Genomic DNA, 10,655 nt, shown 5'->3' with positions numbered 1-10,655 from the left:
GTGTCTGACCCCGGGAGTGTGTGATGGGCGGTGCAGAGGAATAATCACTCTGTGTCTGACCCAGGGAGTTTGTGACGGGACGGTGTGGAGGAATAATCACTCTGTGTCTGACCCAGGGAGTTTGTGACAGGACGGTGTGGAGGGAGATTCATTCTGTGTCTGACCCCGGGAGTGTTTGATGGGAACGTGTAGAGGAATAATCACTAAGAGTCTGACCCCGGGAGTGTGTGTTGGGACGGTGTGGACGGAGATTCACTTTGTGTCTGACCCCGGGAGTGTTTGATGGGACCGTGTAGAGGAATAATCACTCTGTGTCTGACCCCGGGAGTGTGTGATGGGAAGGTGTAGAGGAATAATCACTCTGTGTCTGACCCCGGGAGAGTTTGATGGGACCGTCTAGAGGAATAATCTCTCTGTGTCTGACCCCGGGAGTGTGTGATCGGACGGTGTGGAGGGAGATTAACTCTGTGTCTGACCCCGGGAGAGTGTGATGGGCGGTGTAGAGGAATAATCACTCTGTGTCTGACCCAGGGAATTTGGACGGGACGGTGTGGAGGGAGATTCACTCTGTGTCTGACCCCGGGAGTGTTTGATGGGACCGTGTAGTGGAATAATCACTCTGTGTCTGACCCCGGGAGTGTGTGATGGGACGGTGTGGAGGGAGATTCACTGTGTCTGACCCCGGGAGTGTTTGATCGGACCGTGTAGAGGAATAATCACTCTGTGTCTGACCCCGGGAGTGTGTGATGGGAAGGTGTAGAGGAATAATCACTCTGTGTCTGACCCCGGGAGAGTTTGATGGGACCGTGTAGAGGAATAATCTCTCTGTGTCTGACCCCGGGAGTGTGTGATCGGACGGTGTGGAGGGAGATTAATTCTGTGTCTGACACCGGGAGAGTGTGATGGGCGGTGTAGAGGAATAATCACTCTGTGTCTGACCCAGGGAATTTGGACGGGACGGTGAGGAGGGAGATTCACTCTGTGTCTGACCCCGGGAGTGTTTGATGGGACCGTGTAGAGGAATAATCACTCTGAGTCTGACCCCGGGAGTGTGTGTTGGGACGGTGTAGAGGAATAATCACTCTGTGTCTGACCCCGGGATTGTTTGATGGTACCGTGTAGCGGAATAATCACTCTGTGTCTGACCCCGGGAGTGTGTGATGGGACGGCGTGGAGGGAGATTCACTCTGTGTCTGACCCCGGGAGTGTTTGATGGGACCGTTTAAAGGAATAATCACTGTCTGTCTGACAAACGGAGTGTTTGATGGGACCGTGTAGAGGAATAATCTCTCTGTGTCTGACCATTGGAGTGTGTGATGGGACGGTGTGAAGGGAGATTAACTCTGTGTCTGACCCCGGGAGAGTGTGATGGGCGGTGTAGAGGAATAATCACTCTGTGTCTGACCCAGGGAATTTGGACGGGACGGTGTGGAGGGAGATTCACTCTGTGTCTGACCCCGGGAGTATTTGATGGGACCGTGTAGAGGAATAATCACTCTGAGTCTGACCCCGGGAGTGTGTGTTGGGAAGGTGTGGACGGAGATTAACTCTGTGTCTGACCCCGGGAGAGTGTGTTGTGACCGTGTAGAGGAATAATCACGCTGTGTCTGACCCCGGGAGTGTGTGATGGGCCGGCGTGGAGGGAGATTCACTCTGTGTCTGACCCCGGGTGAGTTTGATGGGACCGTGTAGAGGAATAATCATTCTGAGTCTGACCCCGGGAGTGTGTGTTGGGAGGGTGTGGACGGAGATTCACTTTGTATCTGACCCCGGGAGTGTTTGATGGGACCGTGTACAGGAATTATCACTCTGTGTCTGACCGCCGGGAGTGTTTGATGGGACCGTGTCGAGGAATAATCACTCTGTGTCTGACCCCGGGAGTGTGTGATGGGACGGTGTGGAGGGAGATTCACTCTGTGTCTGACCCCGGGAGTATGTGATGGGCGCTGTAGAGGAATAATCACTCTGTGTCTGACCCCGGGAGTGTGTGCTGGGACGATGTGGAGGGTGGTTCACTATGTGTCAGATCCCGGGAGTGTGTGATGGGCCGGCGTTAAGGGAGATTCACTCTGTGTCTGACCCCGGGTGAGTTTGATGGGAAGGTGTAGAGGAATAATCGCTCTGTGTCTGACCCCGGGAGAGTTTGATGGGACCGTGTAGAGGAATAATCACTATGTGTTGACCCCGGGAGTGTGTGATGGGACGGCGTGGAGGGAGATTCACTCTGTGCCTGACCCCGGGAGAGTTTGATGGGACCGTTTAGAGGAATAATCACTGTCTGTCTGACACACGGAGTGTTTGATGCTACCGTGTAGAGGAATAATCAGTCTGTGTCTGACCCCGGGTGTGTGTGATGGGACGGTGTGGAGGGAGATTCACTCTGTGTCTGACCCCGGGAGTGTGTGATGGGCGCTGTAGAGGAAAAATCACTCTGTGTCTGACCCCGGGAGTGTGTGCAGGGACGATGTGGAGGGTGGTTCACTATGTGTCCGATCCCGGGAGTGTGTGATGGGCCGGCGTTAAGGGAGATTCACTCTGCGTCTGACCCCGGGTGAGTTTGATGGGAAGGTGCAGAGGAATAATCGCTCTGTGTCTGACCCCGGGAGAGTTTGATGGGAAGGTGTAGAGGAATAATCACTCTGTGTCTGACCCCGGGAGTGTTTGATGGGAACGTGTAGAGGAATAATCTCTCTGTGTCTGACCCCGGGGGTGTGTGATGGGAGGGTGTGGAGGGAGATTAACTCTGTGTCTGACCCCGGGAGTGTGTGATGGGCGGTGCAGAGGAATAATCACTCTGTGTCTGACCCAGGGAGTTTGTGACGGGACGGTGTGGAGGAATAATCACTCTGTGTCTGACCCAGGGAGTTTGTGACAGGACGGTGTGGAGGGAGATTCATTCTGTGTCTGACCCCGGGAGTGTTTGATGGGAACGTGTAGAGGAATAATCACTATGAGTCTGACCCCGGGAGTGTGTGTTGGGACGGTGTGGACGGAGATTCACTTTGTGTCTGACCCCGGGAGTGTTTGATGGGACCGTGTAGAGGAATAATCACTCTGTGTCTGACCCCGGGAGTGTGTGATGGGAAGGTGTAGTGGAATAATCACTCTGTGTCTGACCCCGGGAGAGTTTGATGGGACCGTCTAGAGGAATAATCTCTCTGTGTCTGACCCCGGGAGTGTGTGATCGGACGGTGTGGAGGGAGATTAACTCTGTGTCTGACCCCGGGAGAGTGTGATGGGCGGTGTAGAGGAATAATCACTCTGTGTCTGACCCAGGGAATTTGGACGGGACGGTGTGGAGGGAGATTCACTCTGTGTCTGACCCCGGGAGTGTTTGATGGGACCGTGTAGAGGAATAATCACTCTGTGTCTGACCCCGGGAGTGTGTGATGGGACGGTGTGGAGGGAGATTCACTGTGTCTGACCCCGGGAGTGTTTGATCGGACCGTGTAGAGGAATAATCACTCTGTGTCTGACCCCGGGAGTGTGTGATGGGAAGGTGTAGAGTAATAATCACTCTGTGTCTGACCCCGGGAGTTTGGACGGGACGGTGAGGAGGGAGATTCACTCTGTGTCTGACCCCGGGAGTGTTTGATGGGACCGTGTAGAGGAATAATCACTCTGAGTCTGACCCCGGGAGTGTGTGTTGGGACGGTGTAGAGGAATAATCACTCTGTGTCTGACCCCGGGATTGTTTGATGGTACCGTGTAGCGGAATAATCACTCTGTGTCTGACCCCGGGAGTGTGTGATGGGACGGCGTGGAGGGAGATTCACTCTGTGTCTGACCCCGGGAGTGTTTGATGGGACCGTTTAAAGGAATAATCACTGTCTGTCTGACAAACGGAGTGTTTGATGGGACCGTGTAGAGGAATAATCTCTCTGTGTCTGACCATTGGAGTGTGTGATGGGACGGTGTGAAGGGAGATTAACTCTGTGTCTGACCCCGGGAGAGTGTGATGGGCGGTGTAGAGGAATAATCACTCTGTGTCTGACCCAGGGAGTTTGTGACGGGACGGTGTGGAGGGAGATTCACTCTGTGTTTGACCGCGGGAGTGTTTGATTGGACCGTGTAGAGTAATAATCACTCTGAGTCTGACCCCGGGAGTGTGTGATGGACCGGCGTGGAGGGAGATTCACTCTGTGTCTGACCCCGGGAGTGTTTGATGGGACCGTGTAGAGGAATAATCTCTCTGTGTCTGACCCCGGGAGTGTGTGTTGGGACGGTGTGGACGGAGATTCACTTTGTGTCTGACCCCGGGAGTGTTTGATGGGACCGTGTAGAGGAATAATAACTCTGTGTCTGACCCCGGGAGTGTGCGATGGGACGGTGTGCAGGGAGATTCACTGTGTCTGACCCCGGGAGTGTTTGATCGGACCGTGTAGAGGAATAATCACTCTGTGTCTGACCCGGGAGTGTGTGATGGACCGGCGTGGAGGGAGATTCACTCTGTGTCTGACCCCGGGTGAGTTTGATGGGAAGGTGTAGAGGAATAATCACTCTGTGTCTGACCCCGGGAGAGTTTGATGGGACCGTGTAGAGGAATAATCACTCTGAGTCTGACCCCGGGAGTGTGTGTTGGGACGGTGTAGAGGAATAATCACTGTCTGTCTGACACACGGAGTGTTTGATGGGACCGTGTAGAGGAATAATCACTCTGTGTCTGACCCCGGGAGTGTGTGATGGGACGGTGTTAACGGAGATTCACTCTGTGTCTGACACCGGGTGAGTTTGATGGGACCGTGTAGAGGAATAATCATTCTGAGTCTGACCCCGGGAGTGTGTGTTGGGACGGTGTGGACGGAGATTCACTTTGTGTCTGACCCCGGGAGTGTTTGATGGGACCGTGTACAGGAATAATCACTCTGTGTCTGAGCGCCGGGAGTGTTTGATGGGACGGTGTAGAGGAATAATCACTCTGTGTCTGACCCCGGGAGTGTTTGATGGGACCGTGTAGAGGAATAATCTCTCTGTGTCTGACCCCGGGAGTGTGTGATGGGACGGTGTGGAGGGACATTAACACTGTGTCTGACCCCGGGAGAGTGTGATGGGCGGTGTAGAGGAATAATCACTCTGTGTCTGACCCAGGGAGTTTGTGACGGGACGGTGTGGAGGGAGATTCACTCTGTGTCTGACCCCGGGAGTGTGTGTTGGGACGGTGTAGAGGAATAATCACTCTGTGTCTGACCCCGGGAGTGTTTGATTGGACCGTGTAGAGGAATAATAACTCTGAGTCTGACCCGGGGAGTGTGTGTTGGGACGGTGTGGACGGAGATTAACTCTGTGTCTGACCCCGGGAGAGTGTGATGTGACCGTGTAGAGGAATAATCACTCTGTGTCTGACCCCGGGAGTGTGTGATGGGCCGGCGTGGAGGGAGATTCACTCTGTGTCTGACCCCGGGTGAGTTTGATGGGACCGTGTAGAGGAATAATCATTCTGAGTCTGACCCCGGGAGTGTTTGATGGGACGTGTCGAGGAATAATCACTCTGTGTCTGACCCCGGGAGTGTTTGATGGGACCGTTTAGAGGAATAATCACTCTGTGTCTGATCATTGGAGTGTGTGATGGGACGGTGTGGAGGGAGATTCACTGTGTGTCTGACCCCGGGAGTGTGTGATGGGCGCTGTAGAGGAATAATCACTCTGTGTCTGACCCCGGGAGTGTGTGCTGGGACGATGTGGAGGGTGGTTCACTATGTGTCTGATCCCGGTAGTGTGTGATGGGCCGTGTAGAGGGAGATTCACTCTGTGTCTGACCCAGGGCGTGTGTGATGGGACAGTGTAGAGAAATAACCACTCTGTGTCTGTACCCGGGAGTGTTTGATGGGACCGAATAGAGGAATAATCACTCTGTGTCTGACCCAGGGAGTGTGGGATGGGCCGGCGTTAAGGGAGTTTCACTCTGTGTCTGACCCCGGGTGAGTTTGATGGGAAGGTGTAGAGGAATAAACACTCTGTGTCTGACCCCGGGAGTGTTTGATGGGACCGTGTAGAGGAATAATCTCTCTGTGTCTGACCCCGGGAGTGTGTGATGGGACGGTGTGGAGGGACATTAACACTGTGTCTGACCCCGGGAGAGTGTGATGGGCGGTGTAGAGGAATAATCACTCTGTGTCTGACCCAGGGAGTTTGTGACGGGACGGTGTGGAGGGAGATTCACTCTGTGTCTGACCCCGGGAGTGTGTGTTGGGACGGTGTAGAGGAATAATCACTCTGTGTCTGACCCCGGGATTGTTTGATGGTACCGTGTAGCGGAATAATCACTATGTGTTGACCCCGGGAGTGTGTGATGGGACGGCGTGGAGGGAGATTCACTCTGTGTCTGACCCCGGGAGAGTTTGATGGGACCGTTTAGAGGAATAATCACTGTCTGTCTGACCCACGGAGTGTTTGATGCTACCGTGTAGAGGAATAATCAGTCTGTGTCTGACCCCGGGAGTGTGTGATGGGACGGTGTGGAGGGACATTAACTCTGTGTCTGACCCCGGGAGGGTGTGATGGGCGGTGTAGAGGAATAATCACTCTGTGTCTGACCCAGCAAGTTTCTGACGGGACGGTGTGGAGGGAGATTCACTCTGTGTCTGACCCCGGGAGTGTTTGATTGGACCGTGTAGAGGAATAATAACTCTGAGTCTGACGCCGGGAGTGTGTGTTGGGACGGTGTGGACGGAGATTAACTCTGTGTCTGACCCCGGGAGAGTGTGATGTGACCGTGTAGAGGAATAATCACTCTGTGTCTGACCCCGGGAGTGTGTGATGGGCCGGCGTGGAGGGAGATTCACTCTGTGTCTGACCCCGGGTGAGTTTGATGGGACCGTGTAGAGGAATAATCATTCTGAGTCTGACCCCGGGAGTGTTTGATGGGACGTGTCGAGGAATAATCACTCTGTGTCTGACCCCGGGAGTGTTTGATGGGACCGTTTAGAGGAATAATCACTCTGTGTCTGATCATTGGAGTGTGTGATGGGACGGTGTGGAGGGAGATTCACTGTGTGTCTGACCCCGGGAGTGTGTGATGGGCGCTGTAGAGGAATAATCACTCTGTGTCTGACCCCGGGAGTGTGTGCTGGGACGATGTGGAGGGTGGTTCACTATGTGTCTGATCCCGGTAGTGTGTGATGGGCCGTGTAGAGGGAGATTCACTCTGTGTCTGACCCAGGACGTGTGTGATGGGACAGTGTAGAGAAATAACCACTCTGTGTCTGACCCCGGGAGTGTGTGATGGGACGGTGTGGAGGGAGATTCACTCTGTGTCTGTACCCGGGAGTGTTTGATGGGACCGAATAGAGGAATAATCACTCTGTGTCTGACCCAGGGAGTGTGGGATGGGCCGGTGTTAAGGGAGTTTCACTCTGTGACTGACCCCGGGTGAGTTTGATGGGAAGGTGTAGAGGAATAATCACTCTGTGTCTGACCCCGGGAGTGTTTGATGGGACCGTGTGGAGGAATAATCTCTCTGTGTCTGACCCCGGGAGTGTGTGATGGGACGGTGTGGAGGGAGATTAACTCTGTGTCTGACCCCGGGAGAGTGTGATGGTCGGTGTAGAGGAATAATCACTCTGTGTCTGACTGAGGGAGTTTGTGACGGGACGGTGTGGAGGGAGATTCACTCTGTGTCTGTCCCCGGGAGTGTTTGATGGGAACGTGTAGAGGTATAATCACTCTGAGTCTGTCCCCGGGAGTGTGTGTTGGGACGGTGTGGACGGAGGTTCACTTTGTGTCTGACCCCGGGAGTGTTTGATGTGACCGTGTAGAGGAATAATCACCCTGTGTCTGATCCCCGGGAGTGTGTGATGGGAAGGTGTAGAGGAATAATCACTCCGTGTCTGAGCCAGGGAGAGTTACATGGGACCCTGTAGAGGAATAATCTCTCTGTGTCTGACCCCGGGAGTGTGTGTTCGGAAGGTGTGGAGGGAGATTAACTCTGTGTCTGACCCCGGGAGAGTGTGATGGGCGGTGTAGAGGAATAATCACTCTGTGTCTGACCCAGGGAGTTTGTGACGGGACGGTGTGGAGGGAGATTCACTCTGTGTCTGACCCAGGGAGTGTTTGATGGGACCGTGTAGAGGAATAATCACTCTGAGTCTGACCCCGGGAGTGTGTGTTGGGACGGTGTAGAGGAATAATCACTCTGTGTCTGACCCCGGGATTGTTTGATGGTACCGTGTAGCGGAATAATCACTATGTGTTGACCCCGGGAGTGAGTGATGGGACGGCGTGGAGGGAGATTCATTCTGTGCCTGACCCCGGGAGTGTTTGATGGGACCGTTTAGAGGAATAATCACTGTCTGTCTTACACACGGAGTGTTTGATGCTACCGTGTAGAGGAATAATCAGTCTGTGTCTGACCCCGGGAGTGTGTGATGGGACGGTGTAGAGGAATAATCACACTGTGTCTGACTCCGGGAGTGTGTGCTGGGACGATGTGGACGGTGGTTCACTATGTGTCTGATCCCGGGAGTGTGTGATGGGCCGGCGTTAAGGGAGATTCACTCTGTGTCTGACCCCGGGTGAGTTTGATGGGAAGGTGTAGAGGAATAATCGCTCTGTGTCTGACCCCGGGAGAGTTTGATGGGAAGGTGTGGAGGGAGATTCATTCTGTGTCTGACCCCGGGAGTGTTTGATGGGAACGTGTAGAGGAATAATCACTCTGTGTCTGACACCGGGAGTGTGTGATGGGACGGTGTGGAGGGAGATTCACTGTGTCTGACCCCGGGAGTGTTTGATCGGACCGTGTAGAGGAATAATCACTCTGTGTCTGACCCCGGGAGTGTGTGATGGGAAGGTGTAGAGGAATAATCACTCTGTGTCTGACCCCGGGAGAGTTTGATGGGACCGTGTAGCGGAATAATCACTATGTGTTGACCCCGGGAGTGAGTGATGGGACGGCGTGGAGGGAGATTCATTCTGTGCCTGACCCCGGGAGTGTTTGATGGGACCGTTTAGAGGAATAATCACTGTCTGTCTTACACACGGAGTGTTTGATGCTACCGTGTAGAGGAATAATCAGTCTGTGTCTGACCCCGGGAGTGTGTGATGGGACGGTGTAGAGGAATAATCACACTGTGTCTGACTCCGGGAGTGTGTGCTGGGACGATGTGGACGGTGGTTCACTATGTGTCTGATCCCGGGAGTGTGTGATGGGCCGGCGTTAAGGGAGATTCACTCTGTGTCTGACCCCGGGAGTGTGTGATGGGACGGTGTAGAGGAATAATCACACTGTGTCTGACTCCGGGAGTGTGTGCTGGGACGATGTGGACGGTGGTTCACTATGTGTCTGATCCCGGGAGTGTGTGATGGGCCGGCGTTAAGGGAGATTCACTCTGTGTCTGACCCCGGGTGAGTTTGATGGGAAGGTGTAGAGGAATAATCGCTCTGTGTCTGACCCCGGGAGAGTTTGATGGGAAGGTGTGGAGGGAGATTCATTCTGTGTCTGACCCCGGGAGTGTTTGATGGGAACGTGTAGAGGAATAATCACTCTGTGTCTGACACCGGGAGTGTGTGATGGGACGGTGTGGAGGGAGATTCACTGTGTCTGACCACGGGAGTGTTTGATCGGACCGTGTAGAGGAATAATCACTCTGTGTCTGACCCCGGGAGTGTGTGATGGGAAGGTGTAGAGGAATAATCACTCTGTGTCTGACCCCGGGAGAGTTTGATGGGACCGTGTAGAGGAATAATCTCTCTGTGTCTGACCCCGGGAGTGAGTGATGGGACGGCGTGGAGGGAGATTCATTCTGTGCCTGACCCCGGGAGTGTTTGATGGGACCGTTTAGAGGAATAATCACTGTCTGTCTTACACACGGAGTGTTTGATGCTACCGTGTAGAGGAATAATCAGTCTGTGTCTGACCCCGGGAGTGTGTGATGGGACGGTGTAGAGGAATAATCACACTGTGTCTGACTCCGGGAGTGTGTGCTGGGACGATGTGGACGGTGGTTCACTATGTGTCTGATCCCGGGAGTGTGTGATGGGCCGGCGTTAAGGGAGATTCACTCTGTGTCTGACCCCGGGAGTGTGTGATGGGACGGTGTAGAGGAATAATCACACTGTGTCTGACTCCGGGAGAGTGTGCTGGGACGATGTGGACGGTGGTTCACTATGTGTCTGATCCCGGGAGTGTGTGATGGGCCGGCGTTAAGGGAGATTCACTCTGTGTCTGACCCCGGGTGAGTTTGATGGGAAGGTGTAGAGGAATAATCGCTCTGTGTCTGACCCCGGGAGAGTTTGATGGGAAGGTGTGGAGGGAGATTCATTCTGTGTCTGACCCCGGGAGTGTTTGATGGGAACGTGTAGAGGAATAATCACTCTGTGTCTGACACCGGGAGTGTGTGATGGGACGGTGTGGAGGGAGATTCACTGTGTCTGACCACGGGAGTGTTTGATCGGACCGTGTAGAGGAATAATCACTCTGTGTCTGACCCCGGGAGTGTGTGATGGGAAGGTGTAGAGGAATAATCACTCTGTGTCTGACCCCGGGAGAGTTTGATGGGACCGTGTAGAGGAATAATCTCTCTGTGTCTGACCCCGGGAGTGTGTGATCGGACGGTGTGGAGGGAGATTAACTCTGTGTCTGACCCCGGGAGAGTGTGATGGGCGGTGTAGAGGAATAATCACTCTGTGTCTGACCCAGGGAATTTGGACGGGACGGTGTG

Source organism: Hypanus sabinus, unplaced genomic scaffold (assembly GCF_030144855.1).
Source record: "Hypanus sabinus isolate sHypSab1 unplaced genomic scaffold, sHypSab1.hap1 scaffold_303, whole genome shotgun sequence".
Lineage (NCBI taxonomy): Eukaryota > Metazoa > Chordata > Chondrichthyes > Myliobatiformes > Dasyatidae > Hypanus > Hypanus sabinus.
This window is presented reverse-complemented; position numbering follows the sequence as displayed.